This window comes from Myotis myotis, unplaced genomic scaffold (genome assembly GCF_014108235.1).
Source record: "Myotis myotis isolate mMyoMyo1 unplaced genomic scaffold, mMyoMyo1.p scaffold_m19_p_3, whole genome shotgun sequence".
NCBI classification, from domain to species: Eukaryota; Metazoa; Chordata; class Mammalia; order Chiroptera; family Vespertilionidae; genus Myotis; species Myotis myotis.
Window position 1 is genome coordinate 188,653,264 of NW_023416335.1, and position 25,423 is coordinate 188,678,686.

A 25,423-nucleotide genomic window follows, 5' to 3' on the forward strand; every position below is an offset into this window, starting at 1 on the left:
AATAAAAAAGAATTCTTTTAAAGCATATTTTCAAGGCCTTTGACTTTAAAGGCTTCCCACAACTACATAAGAAGACTTTTATTTCAGGACATATCTTTAAATCTTTTTGGTTAAGCATAGAATTGTTTCCAGAAACATTTAAGTCTGAAGGTGGTTAATGTCAGTCTTCTTTGGTTAATACCATGTTACCTGGATGGTACAGTACCTAATATTCTGTGTGATAAAAATATAATATTAGTAGTAGTAATATGACTCGACAGTTTCTAAAAAATGTTTGCATGAATATTAGCTCATAGGAATGAAGGTATTGCTACATGGAAGCTGACCAATTCTGCTAACAGTACAGGGTGGGACAAAAGTTGTTCATATGGAAAATAATTAACAAATAATACAAGAATAAACTCTGTGTTTTGCATACTCATAACTGTAAACCTACTTTTCCCTCACCCTGTATTTCTGTTACCAACAAGCAGTCTCTGGTAGAACAGCATGGTTGTTCTAGCTAACATTATCGTTAAAAGTTAGATATGGAAACAGAAATAATTATTTCCATATCTGTCTCTGTAATTTATAAAGGTGTCCAAATCATCGCTTGCTATGTGAATTCTAAGTGTATCTCAAATGGGTTTTAAAGGACACCCCTTTATTCCTATTTTGTAAGCAAGCCTAGGTTGATTCTGGCCTCACTGCTTACGTTTTTTATAGGTTCACACCAAGCTATTTCTCAGCCTTTCCCTTTTTAACAAGTCTTTCCCCACACCTGTGAAGTCCTGAGTGGCCTTTGCCGAGCAGTTTCTGACATGGATACCTCTCTTTCCAGGGGCAGTCCCCAGAACTGCCTCAGGTACCCCTCCCATTGTGTGTGGATGAAGAATCACACTTCTGCTTTTTTGTGTTTTAATTGAAGTGAAAAAATTATTCTGTTTCCATTTCTGTTCTGGACTTGGTGCTGCCGGCCATTTTCTGGGGCCTTCTACTAGGACTTATGGGGCATGTAACCACCGTGATCCATAGGAACTTGGTATAGGCGTACACATATTTTCCACACAAATACTAAGCTCTTTGTTCCTTTCATTTTTCTTCTTTAAATTCGATCAGCCACCTTGTTTCCCCCAAAGGATGGTATTATCAGAACTAACAGTTTATGCAACTAGCTAGTCTGTTACAGGACTCATTTTATAATGATCGTAGGAATGAGAAAGTCTTAAGAGTTTGTTGCTCCAGTGTCTCCCGACACTCCTGCTGCCCTCAGGATGATGAGATTCAAGACACAAAAGTAGCAGCACCCTCCTTCCACTTTTATCAGGAGTACATATTTCCCATTGGACATTTTATAGACCGACTTTACATTGAAGCTCTGGCCTCTAGATATTTCTCTAAAGTAGAACAGAAAGTCATTTTAGCTTAAGTAATGCCGCCTTGCTCAGATAAGCTGCTTGAGTTGAGTTTGCGCCAATTCAAGATGGCCTCGTGCTGGCTGATGCACATACAGTTAGGAATTGTGCAAGAAATGTGGGTCTTTTGCTGGAGTGTTCGGCACCTTGGTCATCAGCCTTGACCTGCTCCTCCACACTTCACCCTTTCCCTCTTCCCATGGGGTTCTTGTGTTGTGCCCTGTGGTTTTTGTTGTTTTGTGTTTTCAGACAGCAGTCCTGGCAGGGGTGGGGGTCGGGGGGTGAGGGGGCGGTTTCTTTCCCTAATCCTTTAAGATTTTGTCCAGTTTGTTTTCTCTTGGAAAGCTTCAGGCCTTCTGGCGATTCCCTTAGAGAGCCCCCTTTCCCGCTTAGCACGGAACTTGTCTGTTGATCTGTTGTGTTCTGGCTGCTGCAGGTGAGGCCCAAACACATGCTTGCTCCCTTTCTGCCCAGTTATAGCTTCCAGAGAAAAAGACTGTACCTTCTCTTCATGGTAACCCTCATCCTTCTGAATCCCCTCCTCGCCCCCCCACCCCCACCACACACACATACACACACACTGTTAGGATCCCTGAGTAAGTAGTATCAACGACACTTGCTCAGTTTCCTGCTCTCCAGTTGTTTCCTCCCTACTTCCCATCCCGTATCTCATTCATGCTTTTTTCCTCCCTTGATTCTACCTCTATCCTTGCCACTGATGCGTGGCTTGAAAGCCCCCGGGGCTCTGCCCTCCTTTAGGCTTGGGAAGAACTACTTCTGCAGTTTCTCCAGGTGCCTGCAGGGCAGCTCAGTCCCCAGCCATCCAATAACTAAGGTACCCAGCACAGCTGTTCCCTTGTTTCCACAGGTGCTATTGCTAAGTTTGGAGAGGACAGTTTGTTGTGGGAAGGTGGAGTCGGACCCCCGTCAGCATTCTTCCAGGGAGCTGTCTCCCCAGATTTCCCTCTTTAACGTTTCCAACAAACAGGTGGTCACTCCATTGGTAATAAATTCCTGGATATTTTTACCCAACACCCCAGAAACAAAATGACAATGTTATTGGACATGTCATACAGCCGGGCAAATGAGTAATGTCCTCATTAATCAATTTGCCAAAGAAAACAGTTTGCTATCTAAGCTTGTTTGGAGAGATGCTAGCTATGTGAAGGAAGAAAAACTCGGCCATCTGCTTAAAAGTACACTGTCAAGATTAAAATGATATATACTTGGTGACTTGGTGTGTTTTCAAGTTAACCTTTCCCTATGCAAGGCTGCACCAACTGCACAGTAAGTAACACTCAAGTAACTGTTACAAGAGCCTCACTGTAATGCTTTAGTAGTGTCCATTGTGCGGGGACTGAGGTAGAGATAAGATGGAATCCAAGAGAGATGCAAATTTTACCAGAACTGTCACTCTATTAAGAAATGTCATACTACAAAGAAAACCTGCTGCTGTAGTATGGTTGATTCATTTTTTATGCATCCACTCATTTATAAAATGGATCAAGTGCTCCTTCTCTCCAGGCATGTGCTATACACTGGCACACAAAGATGAATGAGACAGGGTCTCTGCTTACACACTGATGGGGGACTCATTTGCATACTTCGCTAAGTACTTAAACAACTGCAGGATAGTGTGTTAAGTGGGATGACAAAGGTATATATAAAATACAGAGAGGATCTAGGGGAAGTCTTTCCTGAAGAGCCAACTTTTGAACCAGGTTGCAAAGGATAAGTACAAGTGTTATAAACAGGCAAGAAAAAAGCCTTTTGCAAAGCCATACTGGCACGAAATCACAACGGGGAACTGCAAGTCATTTGGTTTGGGTGTAACATAGGAACCTCAGGAGATGGGAAGAGCAGTGTCAAGAGCTAGGGCCAAAGAAGCAGACAGGAGACAGATGATGCAGCACATTGAATGTCAAAGTTAGGAGTGGGGACTGAATGGGTGACATTGAATTTGGGGAGAGCTTGGCTCTTTCACAGATAGTTGGCAGCTCCTCAATACCTTATTTTATTTTGTAATATATTATGTCATACTCATATGTTATATGATGGTATGGTATACAGAATTTAATATTGTTGTACAGGCAGTCCTCGGGTTATGTCGGACTCAATGTACATAATTTTGTGGTTATGTGGCTGTCTCCCATTTATTTATAAAAAAAAAAGTTCCATAATTTTCACATATGTACATACGTGCTTTATCTTTTTTATTATTTATTTACCACAAGTAAAGGTCAGGAATTGTTATCTTTCTTTTAATTTTTTTTACTGTTTCACTTCATTACTGCTGTGTATGTGCTCCATGTGAGTGACGTAGGTGCTTATATGTAGGTGGGTTCTGACTTACCGTGAAAATTGCGTTACATCACGCCATAGGAAAGGATCTCCGATGTAACCTGAGGACCTACAGTATAAGGGCCTGGCACATATTAAGCTTCACAAAGCTGATGACTGAATGAATACTCTGACATAAGTCTCTCACCCTTGGTCAGATATTGGTGGTAATGACAGGACCATAAATTAAGCCTCATGACTTTCTTCTTCTCCAGGCTCTTTCTGTCACACACTAGCAACTAGTGACAAAGGAGCTGTTGAGATGTCTTCATAGGTATGCAATGCAGCTACAATGCCCAATATATTTTCCAAAAATTATTTTAACACCTTCATTGCCCAGGAATTTTATTCAATCTATTGTAATATCTCTGGGAAAGAAAATTAAGTTTTGTTTTTTTTTTTAAATATATTTTATTGATTTTTTACAGAGAGGAAGGGAGAGAGATAGAGAGTTAGAAACATCGATGAGAGAGAAACATCGATCAGCTGCCTCCTGCACACCTCCTACTGGGGATGTGCCCGCAACCCAGGTACATGCCCTTGACCGGAATCGAACCTGGGACCTTTCAGTCCGCAGGCCGATGCTCTATCCACTGAGCCAAACCGGTTTCGGCGAAAATTAAGTTTTAAAATGGTAGTAAGACATGGAATTCTAGCTAAATAAGCCTTTTATTTTCACTTTTGCTGAACTATGTCTGCTTTGCGAAGCGAGTGATAACCTAGAATGAATAAATACCTGTACTGTTTTCAATCCTCGGTTGGGAATCCACGGATGCGGAGGAGCAACTATATGTAGTGCTCTATTGCCGGGAGCCGGTCCATCCTTGCTGTTTCAAGGGACTTGGCATATATGGCATACTGTTCTTAATATGTTTGCTCACCTTCTTGGCACTATGTGTTTTAACCAAGGTCACCTCTCTGAGAAAGGTTGTTTCCCCAGGTAGGGATTTTCCCCTGAAGTTAGGGTGGGAATAAAACCCCTTAACTAAGTGCCAGGCGGGTAATTAATCACTTTAACTACGAACAATCATGCTTAAGCTACATAATCTTTACTCCCTGGAATGGAGATAAGAAACGCCCTAACCTTTGGAATAGAGATTGATAAGATTGGAATCAACTGGTATAAATACAGATGTAACAAGACAACAGGATTCAGAACCTAGACACAGAACCTACACAGAACCTAGAGACAGAAGAACTTCACTGGAGAGAACATGGCAAAAGATCCTGGACAGAAACTGGCCACAGAACCTAGAGACAGAACCTAGAGACAGAACCTGGCTGAAGAACCTAGAAACAGAACCTGGCTACAGAACCTGGATAGAACATGGCAAGAGAACCTGACTAGAACCTGGTGACTGAACCTGGCTGGAGAACCTGGACAGAACCTGGCTGGAGAACCTAGCGAGGGAACATGGCTACAGAACCTGGCTGGAGAACCTGGAGAACCTGGCTGGAGAACCTAGCAAGAGAACATGGACACAGAACCTGGCTGGAGATCCTAACCAGAACTTCGCTGGAGATCCTGAACAGAACTTGGCTGGAGATCCTGGCTAGAGATCCTGGCTAGGCTGCTGATCAACTGAACGCTGTCTCTGTGTCATTCCTTCTTCGCCCACTCTGTCCACACCTTTGGGGACCCCTGGACCTGCTGGGGTTGGACCCCAGCACTCTATGCCATTTTATATAGGTGACTTGAGCATCCATGGATTTTGGTATCCATGGGGGTCCTGGAACCAATCATCCCCCCAGGGGGGAACCAAAGGACAACTAAGTTTTTGGGGAGTCAAAGGTTATACACAGATTTTTTACTGTGCCCCTAACCTTCACACTGTTCAAGGGTCAACTATAATTATATTTACAATTCTTTTCTCTATGACTTCTGGATTTTATGTCACACTTAGAAAAAGCCTTCTCCATGACATGATTATAGAAAATGTATTGTTTTAGTCTAGTACTTTATGACTTCATAAGTACTTATCCCAACACCATTTATTGAATATTTTCCCTTCTGATTTGGACTGCTCCTTTTATCTAAACTTACTTTGTTTGCACCTGGGCCCATATCTGGGTTGTCTACCTTTCTCCTTTCATCTTCCTATCTATTTCAGTGCTATACCAACTGTTTACATTAGTGTGGTTTTGGAATATATTTTAAAATATAATGGCTTTGGATTTTTATCATACCATGAAAATATTCCTAATGATATTTCAATGGTGGGTACATGTCATTGTACCTTTGTCCAGACTCATAGAATGTACAGCACCAAGAGTGGACCCTAAGGTAAAGTATGGACATTGGGTGATTAGATGTGTCAATGTAGGTTCATTCTTCGTAAAAAATGTACCATTCTGGTTAGTGATGTTGATCATGGGAAGGCTATGCATATGTAGGGGTGGGAATATATGGGCAATCTTTGTACCTCCCTATCAATTTTATTGTAAATCTAAAACCACTTTAGAAAAATAAAGTCTTTAAAAAATAAAATTTAAATTTAAAAAAGTGAATGGAACTAAATTTCTTGCTTCACTCTATTCTCATGTTTATATTTCCAGATGATCTACACTCAAGTGCCAATAAAAAAAGTAATTGTGTGTTCTGTTTGTACAGAGTAACAATGGCTGTAAGATACCTTAATGATTCTTAATAGCCAGTATGATTTTTCTTGTTTTCATTTCTAATATTGTGATATAAACAACATTGATTCATATCTATTTTTCATGTAAACTTCTGACTTGACAATGCCCAGGTGTTTACTTAGTCACCAAACTGAGCCTTCTGAAATGCACAAAAACAGGCAGAGCCTATTGAAGATTGGGAACACTAGGCCTGCTGAGAAAGAATATTCATGTTCCTCATGTTTCTCATCCCGTGATGGCAATAAATGTAGGGTCCCAGAATCAGAATATACTATCTTGTTCTCCATACCAGGCATCTCCCACCTATGTATTTAGTTAGAAATGCAACTTTTCAGCCTTGGAAAAAGAGAGATTTACCAAAAAGCACTAAGGAAATCTTTGGAATCTTAGTAACTGCAGTCACTGTGGCCAAATTCTAACCCTATGTGGTTTACCATAGGCTACATCATCCCTCTACCCCAGCCTTGCCCTTCTTGAAGTTCACAGGCATTCAGAAGGTCTCTTGAAACATCTATGAGTCACAGGTAGGGGGATTAGAAATGAAAAGTTAGAAAGTTCAGGAATTACAACCAGAAGGAAATGGCCCATGGTTTGTTGGTAAGCTCTGTCCTTCCTCATCAACATTTCTACCACCGTCACTCCCCTCCCCAAGTTCTGAAAGTTCAAAGCTAGACATCACCTTTCTAGGACCTGCCAAGGGAATTCCTCACTGAGGCTCCCAACTTCTAACTCTCCATTCATCTTGAAGCTTCATATAGGTACTATTTTAACCACCATCCATAGAAAAGCTGAGGAAACAGGAACTGATAGACTCAAAATAAGAAGTGGCTTTGACTGGTGTATGTGACCCTGAACACAGACCAAAGCCAGTTGCCTCATGAAGTCATGAGCTCTTCCTTTGATGACTTTCTGCCTTGGGTGCCTTAGATAGACTTCCTGAATTGGGCTAGAGCAGTGATGGCGAACCTTTTGAGCTTGGTGTGTCAGCATTTTGAAAAACCCTAACTTAACTCTGGTGCCGTGTCACATATAGAAATTTTTTGATATTGGCAACCATAGTAAAACAAAGATGTATATTTTGGATATTTATTTTATATATTTAAATGCCATTTAACAAAGAAAAATCAACCAAAAAAAAAATGAGTTCACGTGTCACTTCTGACACGTGTGTCATAGGTTCGCCATCACTGGGCTAGAGCTTGGATGCAATGATCTTTGAGCTGGGGTGTGTATGAGTCATGGAAAGCTTACCCCAAGGAGGCAGTAGCCACGCCAATCTTGAATGGGATTCAAACAGACAAAACGGAGAGGAAGAGAAGAGAAAATAGCATTCCAAGTAGAGGGGAGAGTATAAACAAAGACGTGGAGACGTGACACGGCACAGCAAGGTGTGACACTCAGTGCTGTATTTTTGGAGTATTAAATGTCAGGTAAGGAATAGCAGGAATGATGTTAGGGAAGTAGGGAGTATCTGGATCCTGGGGGATCCTGATATACCATGATTAAAAGCTTTGGTTTTATCTTACAAATGTTTGAAGGATTTTTAAGCAGATGAATGACATATAGTCACTGACATAACCCCCTATATACATATCATAATGATGACCTCGCCAAAAAGAATATAAGGCAATTTTGAAATTAACCTAATTAATTAATGAGCCATTAATTAATTAATGATTAGACTGTGGTCCTTTGTATGCTAGAGGATCATTATACCTTTTGTAAGATTGACAAAATGAAGTCTCCACCTAGCTTCTTACACTGGGTTAGGACACGGCTGGATTTATTTATTTATTTATATTGAATTTATTGGGGTAACATTGGTTAATAAAATTATACAGGTTTCAGGTGTACAGTTCTATAATACATCATCTGTACATTGTATTGTGTGTTCATCACCCCAAGTCAAGCCTCCTTCCATCACCATTTATTCCTCCTTTACCCTCTCCAACCTCCCTCCATGCCCCTTTCCCTCTGGTAATCACCAAACTGTTGTCAATGAGTTTTGTTTTTCTCCCCTTAATCTCTTTACCTTTTTCACCCAGTCCCCAACACCCTCCCCTCTGACAGCTGTATCTATGAGTCTGTTTCTATTTTGTTTGTTTTGTTCATTAGATTCCACATATAATATGTGAAATCATGGTATTTGTCTTTATATTTCACTGAGCATAATACTCTTCAGGTCCATCCATACTGTTGCAAAAGGTAAGATTTCCTTCTTTTTTACAGCTGAGTAGTAGTCCATTGTGTAAATGTAACACAGGGTTTTTATCCACTGATCTCCAGAGATGGGCCCTTGGGCTGCTTCCAAATCTTGGCTATTGTAAATAATGCTGCAATGAACATAGGGTGCATTTTCTTTTCAATTAGTGTTTCAGGCTTCTTCAGATATATTCATAGCTGGATTTATATATTGGAAAGATTGTCCTGGTATGTTGCAGGAAATAGTTTTAAGAGTATTGAGACTGGAAGTAGGGAAATAAGTTAAAGTATGATTGGAATTGTCTAGGTGAGCAATGACAGAGGCTTGAACTAGGGCAGTAAATACATCTGCTGAAGAAAAAACCCAGCAGATTTGTTTGAAGAGAGAGTGTGGCATAATGTGGCAGCATTGACAATGGACATCTCAGAAAGGATCACAACTGACTGTTAACCCATCACTGCTTCTTGCTAAGGTCATGCTCCCTGCAGGCTGCTTCATGACCAAGTGTGGGAAGGATACTAAGGCAAGCCCATCCTGGAAACGTGGGACTTCTTTGATGGGCAAATTTAGTTCTAAGATTTTTAAAAAATATATTTTTATTGATTTCAGACAAGGTGAGGAAGAGAGAGATAGAAACATCAATGATGAGAGAGAATCATTGATCAACTGCCTCCTGCATGCCCCACACTGGGGATAGAGCCTGCAACCCAGCATGTGCCTTGATCAGGAATCAAACCGTGACCTCCTGGTTCATAGATCCATGCTCAAGCACTGAGCCATGCCCGCTGGGCTAGTTCTAAGATGTTTTATCAGCATTGTGAACTTTCTTAGAACTTCACTATACTAGTAGTTTAAGACTCTTCCATTCAATGGACCGACCTCCCTCTCTCCCCTTCCCTCCTCCCCCCCTCCTCCCCTCCCCTCCCTTCTGATCGCCCTCCCCTCCCCTCCCTCTCTCCCCCCTCCTCTCCCCTGCCTCCTTCCCTCCCTGACCTTCCTCCCCCCTCCCTTCCTCCCTTCCTCCCTTCGTGCCTTCCTGCCTTCCTGCCTTCCTGCCTTCCTGCCTTCTTTCAATTCATAAGGCTCTGATGGCTCTCCCAGAGACCCTGGACTAAACTAGTGGTGGGTAAACTTTTGGGCTCTGGAGTCACAATAACCTGGGTGTGAATTTGGCCCCACCATTCCTAGATATATGAGTTCAAGTAAGTAATTTAATCTCTTAATGTGCCAGTCTTCTCATCTGTTAAAATCATAATACCTCTAGTAAGGATTAAATAGGCTTATAAAGTCCATAGCACAGTATCTGGCACATAGTAAGTATCTGATAAATGTTAGCCATTCTTATTATTAAATATGGGATATGAAGGAGAGGAAGAAGTCAGGGGTAGTGCCTAGGTTTCTGGCTATTTACAATATATAAAGTCATCACAAATATTACTTAAGTTTACTTTCCTTTTGCACATAGCAGATACCCTTTTGAATACAAAAGAGATTTTTTCCCCTCCCCACTCTTAAATTTCTCAACTTCTCCAGTTCTCATGGCTAATGAAAGATAAACTTTTTTTAAAAAAATTTAAAGTTGGTGTACAATCTTAAATTGGTCATATTAATTTCAGATGTATAATATAGTGGTTTGACATTTTATATCTTACATCATGATCACCCTGCTAATTCTAGAATCATCTGTCACCATGTAAGCTTATCACGGTACTTTTTAAAAATATATTTTATTGAGTTTTTACAGAGAGTAAGGGAGAGGGTTAGAGAGTTAGAAACATCGATGAGAGAGAAACATCGATCAGCTGCCTCCTGCACACCCCCTACTGGGGATGTGCCCGCAACCAAGGTACATGCCCTTGACCGGAATCAAACCTGGGACCCTTGAGTCCGCAGGCCAACGCTCTATCCACTGAACCAAACCAGTCAGGGCTATCATGGTATCTTTTACTATATTCCCTTCCCATTTTCATCCATCTCCCCACCCCCTCCCTCCTGGTAACCATCCTTTTGGTCTCTGTTTCACTGAGTCTGTTTTTGGTCTGTTTTGTTAGATTCCACATGTAAGTGGAACCATACAGCAATTGTCTTTCTCTGCCTGACTTATTTTACTTAGTGTAATACCCTCTAGGTCCATCCATGTTGTTGCAAATGGCAAGATTTCATTCTTTTTTTTATTGCAGCAATAAAAAGGAATGAAATATTTCCATTTGCATATATATATATATATATATCACATTGTTTTTATCCATTCATCTATCGATGGACACCTAGGTTGCTTCCATATCTTTGCTATTATAAATAATGCTACAATGAACATAGGGGTACATAAATCTTTTCAAATCAGTGTTTTCCTTTCCTTTGGATAAAGATTAACTATTACGTGCTACATAAAAATGGACATAAAAAAGACTGCTGGACTCTGGAGTTTAGAGGGTAGCCTTTCTTTCACTGCATTTCCCCGGGCACACGAGTTCCCAGTAGGAGATGAGCTTTGAGAATATTCTTTTGCCCTTTGGAAGAGAAGCCCATTCTAGAGCTCCTTCATGTAACAAGGGAGAAAAGTTATCCCCCTTCCTTGAGAATCTGAAAAGCTAGGTGGTTGGAATTCCAAATTAAACACTGTCTGTAGCGTTTTCTTTAGGACAATTTAGCTATTGAATGAGATAGCAAGCACACTGCAAAGTGCACATTACCAAGTGATCATTCCCTTCCCAAACATACTAAAGAGCTTACCACAGAATAAAATTTAAATTACAGACTGGAATATGGAGTTAAAACTAGCAAAATGGAATGGAAAGGGAAAATATAAACTCCTAAACAAAATTTTAGGAAATTAATGGTATAAACCTGGTGTGGGGAAAAAAATCTAGCTGAGCAGTGGTTTATCTGAAAAATACCATGGGTTTTAGGTTAACCGCCAGCTCCATGGAGCCAACAGTACCATTCTGGCTTGTAAAGAAATGAGTGTAATCTTTGGCTGCCTCGTACAAGTATAATATCCTAGTAATGGGAAGCTTCAGTTTCCTCATCTGCAAGATTGGGGGCTGGATGAGATGATTTCCAAGTCCCACACAGCTCTATGATTTTCTAAGTGTATGTCTCTATGACTTTAAAGTTCTAAACCTGAATTGCTACCTTTTCAGGAAATGACTATAGAAAAGATATATAGGCTTGATGAAAACAGATAATCCATTTTAATCTCATTGACTTTATAGCTTGACTGATCTTAGGGGGTGAGGGGATCTTTCTATGTGCCGAAGTGACCCACAAATACTTCCCCAACACACATATGACAATGAGACAAACTTGAGAACATGTATTTCCCACCATGTCCAGCTTTACTCAAAACTATTTTTCTTGAGGTGGCAAGCTTGAGCAACCAGTTTTTCTTGAAGTTTGCCTGATACATATGTTTATGGTGAGCTGTACTGTCATTCCTCTGTCTTGCCATAGCCATGGAGGGCCCCTCCCAAGCCAACTAGCTGCCTATTGACATTGGTAATCAAGGATTTGAGAAGCAGAAATCAAGGTCAACATGAGGCAATGACAGAAAGGACTAGAAAGCCCTAGTACACAGGGCCCCCTTACTAGGCTCTGCTGTGTATGGGCTGAGGGAGGGCATGGATCCAAAGTTTTAGCCACAGCGTAATAGGCAGTCTGTGATGGTTTTGTGGGTAACCAGTGAGCTTCCTCCCTCCATTGCTGCTACCATTCTCTTCTGGACCACTATGCTGGCATTTTCAGACATTTTAAACATCTTTTGAGAAAAATGCAGCAAAAGAGACCAATCATGGGGAAAGCAAAGCTTTAATAAAAAATAGAATTCCAAATATTTCAACTGGAATTTCTTTGTCTAGCTAAGAGATTTAGACAGTGGATCAGAGAGTCTGTATTTCCTTCTTGTCCTGAAATTAACCAGGTGTATGCCCTTAGGCAAGCCACCCAACAACCCAGGGCCCCATTTCCTCACTTGCAAAATGAGGAACCCCATCTAGCTACTTCCAAGAGTGTCGGGGTGTCTTTAGGCTGCCCTTGTTTATGGAGGATCCCTGACCTAGGAACAGACTATATACTGAACAGGAAAGGAATTATATATAGACTTGGAGGTGATCTCTGTGAAGCCAGTGAGAAGGAGGATCCTAGAATCTTAAGAGGAAGGGCAATAAGCAAGAACTGAAATCACAGGACTCCCAAGTTCCTGCCCCAGGTAAGTCCCTCCCAGGTACTAACTGAGTTGCTCTGTGTCTCACTTTCTTAACTCATCAGGTAGAAGAGGTCACAGAGGGTGGGGCTGTGAACATTCTCAATGTTCTGGAAAGAGGACAGAGGTAGCAGAAAGGCCAGAAGAGGCGTATCCACGGCACATTAGCCTCAACTGACTATCCCATTCTCTTTCCAGATTGGAAGGGACACAGGAGCCAGGTCAGCTTCGGCATCCCTGGCTTCTTACCTACCTGCATCACCTCACCAGCACAGTCACCAGCGTGGGCAAGGAAATCAAGATCTTGAACCAAAAGGGGTAAGTCCAGGAGATGCTGAATTAGATGGGCTTTTGGAGATTTTTGTGGGATCCATAGGGGAGAGGACTTTCTTTTATTTTTTTATTGTGATATAATATACATAACATGAATGTTACCACTGTAACCATTTTTAAATATATAATTCAGTGGAGAGGCCTTTTCTGATAATTCAGTTATCTCCCTATACCAGTGATGGCGACCCTATGACACGAGTGTCAGAGGTGACACGCGAACTCATTTTTTTGGTTGATTTTTCATTGATAAATGGCATTTAAATATATAAAATAAATATCAAAAATATACATCTTTGTTTTACTATGGTTGCAAATATCAAAAAATTTCTATATGTGACACGGCACCAGAGTTAAGTTAGGGTTTTTCAAAATGCTGACATGCGGAACTCAAAAGGTTCGCCATCACTGACCTATACTAATGTAGATTGTGGGCTCCCTGCTAGCAAAGTTCTTGATTAGTATGCAGGGTCAGACTGCAGGGTCCCATCAGTTAGGCTTGGCTTCTGCAATAGAGGAACACTCCAAAATGCCAGAAACAGGACAGGAAAAAAATTATCCAGTGGTCATTTCTCCTTGATACAGGCTGAGATCATACTTGCTGCTGTGTCCCTTTAATTTTTATCTCTGCCTCGGCCCTAACCACTTGTCCAGACCTGTGGTTTGCCCTTGGGCCTGTTTTCTTTTATTATACTGCATTTTTGTTCTCTGATTTCTGGCTTATTCAGACAATGAAAAACCTATTTCTTCTGGGATCAGCCTTGTCTTCCCCTTCACTGATCTTGCATACCTTACTTGTCAGATATGACTGACAGCTTCTTCTCTCTACTTGAGCTTCAATCCTACATCCCTGACTGCGTACTGGTCATTTCCTCTAGAATGTGCCAGTCATGATTCTGCCAAGCATATCTCAACATGTCCAAAAACAACCTTCTTCTTCTTCTTCTTCTTTTTTTTTTTTTTGCTACAAACCAGCAGCTCTTATAACCTCTGAGCTCCTGTCAATAGTTCATTGAGTCATTCAGACAAGAAGCAAAGTCTTCCTTGATTTAATCTCCTTTCAATGCCATTCAGTCCCTAAGAACAATCAGATTTTCCTTCAAAACTCTGATGGATACCTTGTATCCATCCTTCCCTTCTCCCCCCCCCCCCCATCCCCACCATGCCCATTTCTAGGTCCTTACCACCTCTAATATCATCTAGTGCTGTGTCCACTCTTCCTCTGATTGGCGTTCCTGTGCCAGACCTAGAGCTATCTTTATTAATCAAGTCATATCTGTTCAAAACCTGAAGTTCTCCCCTATTCCTACCATGTAGGCTTCTTAACCTTATCAGACTGTTCAGTTCCCCCAATTTGATTCCATTCTGGAAAGACCTTCTGCCAGGCAGCTATATTGTAACAGAAAGTTAAATGAACGTGGAATGAGTGGACCTGCTTTCAGATCCTAGCTTTAAACTCATCAGAACCACTCTTGGATCCCCCTTTGAAAAATGGGGATGATAATATGTACATCATAGGGAATTTTATGAGGATTCAATGAGATAAATACGTGTGGAGGCAGGTTAGCAATGTGCTCAGAACTCACATTTGAACAGACTCCCTTGGTTCAAATCCAGGCTTTTCTACTCAGTAACCATGTGACCTGGAACAAGTTCCTTAATCTCTCTGGGCTTCGTGTTTTTCGTCTATAAAACAGAGATATAACAGTGCATACCTCCTAGGTCTGTAGTGACATTCACATGAGATAATGTATATAAAATGCTTAATACATGCCTGGCACATTGTAAGCTGTAATAGGCATAAGCTATTACTATTATTATGTGCAAGAGACCTAATCAGCACTTAATAAATGTTTGCTAAGTTTGTTGATGAATTCACCTTATCCATATGATCTCATTTCCTACTAATTGTTGCTAAGCACATTCCTGTGCCACCCTTCCTCCAGACAGGCTGACCACCTTGACTTTCATTAAAATATCTTCCACTTTCCTTGCCTTTGGTTCTAGTACTTCTCTTTTCTAGAATGGCATAATTTCTCTTCCCTGCCTATCCAAATTCTTCCCATTCTTTAAAGTCTGTCCTAAACCCTGCCTCCATGAAACTTTTGTCCGTACTTACTGTTTTCTCACTTTTCTAAACCAGTTACCCCTGATTCAGCATATGGTACACTCAGGTACTGTTTCCTTTGTACTCATTTTACGTCTTCAACTAGTCTGGAAGATGTTCACCAGTCTAGCATTGTTTCAAAATGCATAGTAAACACAGTGAATATTTAATCTACTAGACCTGTGGTCAGCAAACTGTGGCTCGCGGCTCTTGGGCCCCTTGAGTGTGGCTCTTCCTAAGCCTTAGGAGTACCCTAATTAAGTTAATAACAATGTACCTACCTATATAGTTTAAGTTTAAAAAATTTGGCTCTCAAAAGAAATTTCAATCATTGTACTGTTGATATTTGGCTCTGTTGACTAATGAGTTTGCCAACCACTGTACTAGACTATCTTATCAACTCAAACTATCTCTTGGGATCACATTCCCTGATTATATTTAGGGTAGAATTTGAAAAAAGGGAAACACACTTAGTTGTGTGAGGGTGAGAAAGGGTCCAGAATTCTGAAACAACTTTTCAGAACTAGAATCTCTTATCGATAGAGTGGCACCTGAAGGTGGGCAGATGAGGGGGTGAGGGATAAGGAGTTCCTGCTACACGGGACAAGGTCCTTGGCCTCTGGGCCAACGTGTTGGAGAAATGCTTAAGGATGGGGGCTCAGCAGTTGAGGGGCTGGAGGCAGACCATAGCTGACACAGACAGGAAAGTGTCCCCATTCAAATTTGGTTCTTGCTGTGACAGGCTTTGCCTTTAACTAGTTTCTCAAGTTCTTACACCTTTACACAACATTTGCCCTATTGAGAAACTGGTTTTGCATGAAACTTCCCATGGCTTTAGGCAAATATCCATGACGGTGTTTGCATACCGTTGGGGTTTTACCCCTCCCAAATGTACCAATAAAGATGAAGTGGCATTCAGATGACGTGATATGAAGGACATCACTGCAGCCTCAAAACTGAAAATGCCAGAACTATGTGAAAGGTTCATACCAGGATTGCACAATCACAGCGAAGGCCAAGAAAGACTAGCCCAGATGCAAGGTAAAGAGCGTTGTCTTTACCCTAGTTCTCACAAAGCCTCCTCTGCAGCCTACATGGATCTCCCGTCTCTGAACTCCTGTAGTACATATTATCTAGACTACACAGTTCAATCCTGAATTATACAGTGTCTTCTAAAAATTCTCTATGTGTTCGTTGTGTTCCCCTACCTCGTTGCAAGTCCCTGAGAAGATAGACTATCTCTCATACCCTTGCTCTCTCCTGTGGAGCTCCTCAATACACTTCAGTGCTGGGCACAATAAGATTCTCAACAAGTGTTGACGATATGTTTTGGGAAATGTGAATTCATGAAAAGTGGCTCCACCAAGGAGAAATAGAAGACCTCTTTGTTAAAGTGGTGGGCAGCCCTAGCTGGTTTGGCTCAGCGGGTGGAGTGTTGGCCTGCAGACCGAAGGGTCCCAGGTTTGATTCTAGCCAAGGGCACATGCCTGGGTTGCAGGCTCCATCCCCAGTAGGGGGTGTGCAGGAGCAGCAACAATGATTCTCTCATCATTGATGTTTCTATCTCTCTCTCCCTCTCCCTTCCTCTCTGAAATCAATAAAAATACATATTTTTTAAAAAGTGGTGGGCTTAGGGAGTTCCATCATCATTTACGGTGCTGTCAGCAGCACCAGCCTCCTTTCATCAGTCAGGGAGTCAACTGGGGTTGTAGTGAGAATTAAGTGAGATAATGGTATGTAAACACAGTGGTTGGCCATGAGAGATGCTCAATACTTGTTGGCTCTTTCTCCTTTCCTTCTCTTGAGTATCCTGTCCAAAGTTATAAAAAAATTAAGTGCCAGCCTCTCTTGTTTTTTTAAGCTACAGTACAGTTAGGACACAGGGTCCCAGTACTTTCCCACTTAGGAGAGAGCAGTGTTTGCCCTAGTGTCTGAGATCCCTTCCCATTTCCCTTTCTCCCTCTCAACCATGAAGGCCATACAGTAAGAGCTGTGAGGAGCATCAGAAATCCTCTGACTCAACCGCTTTATTTTGTAGATGAGGAAACTTGGGGTTCAGGAAAGAGCAGTTGAGGATGGTGGAGGGAGGATCTGTGGGCTTTGGAGTCAGGTAGAATTGGACTCTCATCCCAGTGCCGCCACTTTTTAGCTGTGGGATTTGGGGGAGTCTCTTCACATCTTGGAGCCTCAATTTTCTCATCTTTATAGTGGGTGGGTAACAATGCCAACCTACTGGGGTTGTAGTGAGAATTAAGTGAGATAATGGTATGTAAGCACAGTGCTTGGCAATGAGAGATGCTCAATAGTTGTTGGCTCTTTCCCCTTTCCTTCTCTTGAGTATCCTGCCCAAATTATAAAAAAAATTAAGTGCTAGCCTCTCTTGTGTTTTAAGCTAGATAGTCTTTCAATCACATACTAAAGCTAGTCTTCTATCCACTAGAAAATTAGGGTGAACCATTAAAATTTTTTTAAATTACCTTCATTTGTATGCCTCAGAGATAAAAGAAATTAAAAGACAGGAATGCTGAATTTCACAGTGAAATTCAGAGGTCTTGAGGTTTTACCCATTTCTGACTACAATGTTTGAACTCCTGGGACTCCTAAAATAATACTGATGGCCTTTTACCCTTTAAAATAAAAAATCCAGTCTCCGATATATTTACATGCTTTGACTTTCAACATGATATTTTTCACCTGTTTTTCTTAAGACGCACTCTTCTGCCCATTAGTCATCAATTGGAGCTAAACACTGCTGTTGAGTTCTGTTAAAGAAATAAGAAATCTGTATTGGTAATGATCATTGTGGACTTGTGAGGGGGTTTAGTCTCAGAAATGAAATGGACATATATATCATTTGTAAAAATTAATGCTTGATGATAAACCTTTCTTTCACATGCTGTAGAAGATTTACGGGAATCATTATTTCTTTTTACAATTTTAGCTAGTTAATATTCATTGTGTTTGGTTGCAATATATCTTTAAGCATGAAGCAGAGCTAGGATGAGACCAGAACAACAATCTCAGCATGAAATACCTCCTACTTGTGACTGTTACAATGATCAAATTGTGATTACTGATTCATCATTTGGTGAATCAGGTAGGTCTTAAAGGAAGAGGAACCAAAGCAGGAGCAAACCTCCCTGAAGTTTTCTTTGTGGGAGGTGTGGTAGGCAGAATAATGGTCCCTCAAAGTCCCTGTCCTAATCCTCAGGACCTGTGAATGTTAGGCTACATGGCAAGGGGGGATTAAAAATGCAAACGAAATTAAAGTTGCTAATTAGCAAACTTTAACAAAGGGGAATTATTCTGGATTATTCAGGTGGGCCCAATGTCCTCTCAAAGGTCCTTTATAGGAGAAAAGCGGGCAGAGGAGAACCAGAGAGAGGGTAAGTGATGTGAGAAGAACTCTACCCACTGTTGCTAGCTTTGAAGATGGAAGACGGGGCCATGAGCCAAGGAATATGGCAGCCTCTGGAAGCTGGAAAGGGCCAGAAAATGGATTTTCCCCTAGAGCAGTGATTCTCAACCTTGGCTGCACATTAGACTCACCTGGGAATCTTGTTAAAATCCTGATTTCTGGGCCTCATCCTCTGGAAATTCTGTTTCTTTGTTACGAATGATGAGGCCCAGAAATCAGGATTTTAACAAGATTCCCAGGTGAGTCTAATGTGCAGCCAAGGTTGAGAACCACTGCCCGAGAGCATCCAGCGGGAAACACAGCCCTGCTGACACCTTGACTTTAGCCCAGCAAGATCTATTTTAGATGCCTGAATTCCAGAACTTTAAGATAATAAATCTGTGTTGTTTTCAGCCACTAAGTTTGTGGTAACTTACTTACACCAGTGATACCAAAATAGTACAAAAGGTTTCTCCAAACAAAGGCTGACAGACCATTTTGCCCAAAAGATGCTGCCTGCCTTGCCATTCTGGGATTTCACACAATCATGGGCAACCTTTAAAGTTCCCAAAGGAACTGAGACCTGGGGAAAGGCTGAAGATCAATGTCAAGGGGGCATAGTGATCAGCAGTTAGTAAAGAATGCTTCTCACAGAGATACAAATCAAAACAACAATGAGGTACCATCTCACACCTGTCAGAATGGCTATCATCAACAAATCAACAAACGACAAATGCTGGTGAGGATGTGGAGAAAAAGGAACCCTTGTGCACTGCGGGTGGGAATGCAGACTGGTGCAGCCACTGTGGAGAACAGTATGAAGTTTCCTCAAAAAACTAAAAATGGAACTCCCATTTGACCCAGTGATCCCACTTCTAGGAATATATCCCAAGAAACTAGAAACACCAATTAGAAAGGATATATGCACCCCCATGTTCATAGCAGCACAATTCACCATAGCTAAGATTTGGAAACAGCCTAAGTGCCCATCAACAGATGAGTGGATTAAAAAACGGTGGTACATCTACACAATGGAATTCTATGCTGTGGTAAAAAAGAAGGAGTTCTTACCATTTGCAATAGCATGGATGGAACTGGAGAGCATTATGCTAAGCAAAACAAGCCAGACAGAGAAATCACATGATCTCACTCATTTGTGGAATATAATGAACAACATAAACTATGAACTTTTAAAAACAGATCCAGAGACAGAGAAGCATCAATCAGACTGTCAAACCTCAGAGGGAAGGTAGGGGAGAGAGATCAACCAAAGGACTTATATGTTAGCATATAGGCCTAACCAATGGACACAGACACCAGGGGGGGTGAGGGCATGAGTGGGGGGGGGGTAATGTGGGGATAAGGACACATATGTAATAACTTAATCAATAAAAAAATAAAAATAAAATAAAAATAATAAATTTTTTAAAAAAGAATGCTTCTCACATTTGGCCCGGTAAGGGTGGAGAAGACACCTATAATAATAAAAGCATAATATGCTAATTAGACCAGACGTCCTTCCTTCTGGACAAAGCCGCAGTGGGCAGGGGCCGCAGCAGAGGTCCTTGGCTGCTGCAGCGGTGGGTAGGGGCATCGGGCCTCTAGTATAAACATAACTCATAACCTCCAGGAGAGACAGGATTACTTGGTATTTGCATTACATCTTTTATTTATGAAATTAATACACTTAAAGGATTTCACTTAAACAGTTTCATTGAATCCTCCCATCAACCAACCCTATGAGGTGACAATTTTTACTATCCCATTTTATAAACAAGAAAACTGAAGCTTAGAAAGTTAATTTTCCTGAAATCAGAAAATAGTAAGAAAAGCTGGGATTCAAACAGATCTGGTTCCAAAACCTAGGTGCTTCACTACCCTGTTATCTGTCCTGTCTGGAGAGCATTCAGCCAGGAAGTTGATACATGTAGAGAGTGCGCATTAGTTATGGTAATTTCTACTAGTAAATGGAGGTTGTGGTGGATATCTACTCTCCATATGTCTGCTTCTCATGAATATGGAGTCTTCCTAGCATGTACCTGTCGTTAAAAGCATCACTGGCCAGTGGTGGCTTCTTGCTGAACGTTTTTAATTCACTATATACCATAAACCTAAATTTGACATAAAATAGAGGCCAACCCCACCTCCCTCAACCTCAGACCTCCACCCTGTTTCCTATTTTAAGAATTTTGTTATTAATCGAATGGCTGTGAGGGGGGGCAGGGTGGGAGGTCAATTGGGGAAAAAGGAGGCACATGTAAAACTTTAGATAAGAAAAAATACATCTTCCACTCTAAAAAAAAAGAATTTTGTTATTAATCAAGTCATCTAGACTCAATAGCTATAAAAGCAGTAACAGCTAACACTTACTGAGAATACATTCCAGTTATTGTGCTAAGCATTTTAGACATCATGCATTTAACCCTCTGAACTACTGTATGAGGAAGGTACAATTATTAACCCCATTTTATAAATGAGGAAATTGAAGCTTATATAAATGGCCAAAGGTGACACCTTAGCTTCATCTTTCATTATTCATCTTATTCACCCTCCGTAGCTCATGAATCACCAATTCCTCTCAATTCTCCCTCTGTGCTATTTCTTGCATTTGTTGCTTTCTTTCCATGTTCACTGCCACTGTAACAGTCTTGGCCCTTTGTGACTTATGTCTGAATTGTTGCCATCACCCAATATAGTCTATCTTATTCCATGATCCCTTTTCTTAGACCTTTCTAATATGCTTTGGTAAGACTAAGCCACCTAAAATCCCACTTTTATCCTATCCATTTCGAAGTCCAAACCTTTAAACCGGAGAAGGTACTCCCAAATATCCCCAGCGGTCTATCCTTGGACAGTGTCATGGCAGCAATATTTTTTTAAATTAAATAATTTTATTATATTAAAATTAAAAGGAAAAAAATGTTACAACTATAGGTTGAAATTACAGGACAAGATACATAATAAAGATGAGCAAATATTGTACCATATAAATGTGTAGCTCAAATTTCATGTATTCTAGCAGTGGGGAGCTCTCACTGGTCACCTGACCAACCCAAATATGCAGTTCTATTTTTCAAAGGCAAGCCTTTGCATAAAAGAACAGTTATGTCAATGTGCTTAGTGTTTTCTATGTATTTCTAAACTTTATTATTAGTAGTATTAAAATAAATGTACATGGTAAAGGAAAAACAGAATCAAAATACCACCAAAGGATTTAGCAATAACATTTTTTCTCTCTCTCCCAAGGATAACCATTGAATAAGGTGATTTGTATTTTCTTCTTTACACTTTACACTTTTCCGTAATTTATAGACTTTTAGTAATGCACATGTATAGCCTTATAATGGAAATGAAAGCCAATAAAGAATAATTTTAAAAAGGAACCAAATTTTCCGCCATTCCCTGCTATTTATAAAAGCTAAATTATTTGACTTAGGCCCTATGTACTCTGGCCCCAAACTGCTTTCCGGGCTTATTATACACAATTCAATACAAATGCTCTGCTTCAGTTAAAGCATTTTAAACACTCTTTCCCTGCGGTGTCTCTGTGTTTTCTCTTCCTGTGAGTTTCCCCGTTCTCTTTTAATATCCCAATTGACTCTATTGTTCAAGATCTAAGTCAGCTCTATACAGTCTTCCTAAAAAGGGAGGAATCAGTATGCAGCGAGTGTTTACCGTGCGGGCTATGTATTAAGTCGGCGCTTTACTTGGTATTCATTTGAACCTCACAACAGCTCTGGATGGTTTGTATGAATTACCTTCATTTTACAGATGAGGAAACGAAGTGTCCCTCAAGTCACACAGCCAGTTGCTGGAATTTGTAGCCGGCGATCCTGTCTCAGCTCAGTGAGCTCATTTTTCCACCAGCTTTTGTAGCACATATCTGGGTAAACTGGACCAACCATCACAGAAGTGCATTCTAAGATTTCTTATAATGTTATTTTGAATGCCTTCTATTTTGTATTTTTGTTATTTTGAATGCCATATATTTTGTACTTTTTTTTGTACTTTTTTTTTTTTATCTTAACAAAACCTCCTGTGGGTTCTAACGTGCTATTTCCTAGCAATATGTCTTTGGGCTAACTCTTTAACACCTTTCGTAGCCCCAACTCCCTCCACTGTAAATTAGGAAGATGGTAATAATACCTAATTCTTAGGGTTATACAAGAGTTAAAAACCCAGTATATAACTTGTACAAAAGAGCTGATTGTTGTGTATCTGATTTAATATGGCAATATTAGTTTATTTTCAAATTCCATTTAATTTCTAGTTGTCTTTTTATAGTAGTAGTTTAAGATATTTCTAAAACTCAGTGACCTAAAGAAGACTAGACTTTTATCTTCCATACATTAAAGAACAGATTTTACACAAAATTAAAAAGTACTTGTTTGCTACTTGGTCAGAATATCCTATCTTGCTATTTAACCAACATTGAACAGAGGTTCAGTTATTTGTTAAAGACTGTTTGTTCCTAAGGGTAAATGTTTATTTACGTTTATAAACACGAATGTTGTTATTGAATGTTGTCATTGTTAGTCCAGAAAGCCACTGAGGACTTGAAACCTATATTTACTTGGAAAATGGAAAAATTAGTTAAAAATCCCTGATATTCAAAAACGGACATCATTTTTTCTTATATCCTTTTATCAGAGAAAAAAGGAATCACTGTGTTCATTCCAATTATTTTCCTTTAGGATCACATGAAAAGAAGCAAAATTTACAAATATTTTTTAGCCTTTCATTTGTTTACTTTCCCTCCTACTACCACCATCATTTTTTTCTGGTTATACAAGAATTTTTCAGCCTTTTGAAAGATGAGTACACTGCATGTTAGAATGATAATTCTTTTATCCTTAATATTTTATTTTACAGTTATTAAAAGACTGGTCAAAACAACCTCGACATAAACCCCAAATGTATGTTCTACCTAATACTGAAAATAAAGTGTGGGTTACAGATAGCAAAAGTCCATCTGCTATTTTCCTGAATTGCGACGGAGAAATTCTCCTTTCTCAGAGTACTTCTCTATTACCTGTTTGTTATTAATTGTTTGAGTAAATCAAAACAAACAGTCTGGTTATCAGGACATTAGGATCTTTGTAGGGTTCAAATGTCCTACATCTGTCTGTAGCTAGGTATTATCCTTTTTTTTCTCCTCTTAACAGTCAAGTTTTTTGAAAGAGTAATTTTTATTCTACTGTTTCCATTTTCTTCCTTCTTATTCCCTTTTCAACTCACTGAAGTCTCGTAGAAGCAAGACTGTTTTCGATTAAACCATTCTCTCCACAGTCACTATTGCTAAATCAAAGAAAATCTTTTTAATCTATCTAATGGGGCTTCTCTGAGCATTAACTCACTGGAAATATGCTCTTTCCTGCTTGAAACTCTTTTCTTGGCTTTCTGTAACAGCAATGTCCACTGCTTTTCTAGTTTCTCCTTCTCAGCCTCCCTGTAAGCTTCTCTTCCTGAAATATCAGTATTCCCTTGATTCCCAACACCTTTCTTCTCTTACTCTCTCTGCATGATCTCATCCCCTGGCCATGACTGCAACTAAATATGCCAAAGGGATCCCAAATCTTTATCTCCTGCCTAAACACGGTCTGTGAGCTTCAGACACATAGATGCAACGATCTATTCCTCGCAAGCATGTCAAACTTGTGGCCACCAGACCGCATGCCTCGCCCACCGGCCGCAAGTTTGACATGCTTGCCTGAGATATTCCATAGGCACCTTGAAGTCAACATGCTTAAAATTCAACTTCCAGCCCTAGCTGGTTTGGCTCAATGGATAGAGCATCGGCCTGCGGACTGAAGGGTCCCGGGTCGATTCCAGTCAAGGACACATGCCTGGGTTGCTGGCTCGATCCCCAGTAGGGGGCGTGCAGGAGGCAACCAAACAATGATTCTCATCATTGATGTTTCTCTCTCTCCCTTTCCCTTCCTCTCTGGAATCAATAAAAATATATTTAAAACAATTCAACTTCCCACCTTTCCAATTGCCATAGCAACCAGCACCATTATTCACCCATTAGCTCAAGATAGAAACCTAGGAGTCAGTCAATCTTGATACTACCTCCCCACTTAAGATGTGGCTGGTCATCAGATCCTTTTGATTCTAGTTTTTTACTATATTTTGAATCTGCCTTTATTTATATTTATTCTCTAACTTATACAGGTGTCTCTTATCTTGCTTTATGTCCTCCCCACCAAACCATTCTTTATATAGCAAAATGCAGATCTGATCCTGTCATTTCTCCTACTTAAAATCATCCAGTGGCTTCCCCATCGCTTACCTCGAGTCTTTAAAGCCTGACGCCTTTGGCATAGCTTATAAGGCCTCTATGACCTTGATTCCAATTAGGTGTGTAGTACAGGCTATTCAGATCCCAGCCCTTCCATGTACTGTGCAACCTTGAGCATGTTAACTGTAAAATGGAGGTAATGACAGTGTGAGGGTTAAGTGGTTAATTTTCAATAAATGTTAGCTATTCTTTTAAATTATGATTAATAAAATCGTACTATTATCTCCTTAAGATAAATTCTCAAAGTGGAATTTCTGGGTGTCTATTTTTAAAACATACTGCCAAATTGCCCTGCAGAACAGTTATACTAATTCATACTCATTCAACAGTTATACTCATCACCTATGGTAATAAGAAGGCCCCTTTCTTCACTCTTGAGTTAATCCTGAGATGAACTATTTTAACAATCTTTGCTGAATTGATAAGTGAAAAATCACCTAGTGTTTCTAACTTATTGTGTCAGTTTACATATTTGCCACAGAAAGATCCGCTATACATTGATAACAGGGT

General features: G+C 40.3%; 1 protein-coding gene and 1 long non-coding RNA gene across 2 annotated transcripts in view; one reads left to right on the forward strand and one right to left on the reverse strand.

Annotated features, from left to right (window-relative positions):
• Positions 1-25,423, reverse strand: part of LOC118649818 — a 32,085-nt gene that overhangs the window by 3,493 nt on the left and 3,169 nt on the right. Inside the window, exon 2 of the long non-coding RNA XR_004965752.1 lies at positions 17,910-17,977. This is a non-coding gene — a long non-coding RNA (uncharacterized LOC118649818). The remainder of the gene's footprint in view (positions 1-17,909; positions 17,978-25,423) is intronic.
• Positions 12,934-25,423, forward strand: part of DUSP16 (dual specificity phosphatase 16) — a 92,958-nt gene continuing 80,468 nt past the window's right edge. The window contains exon 1 of the mRNA XM_036297228.1: positions 12,934-13,096. The gene's annotated coding sequence lies outside the window, so the exon portion shown is untranslated. The remainder of the gene's footprint in view (positions 13,097-25,423) is intronic.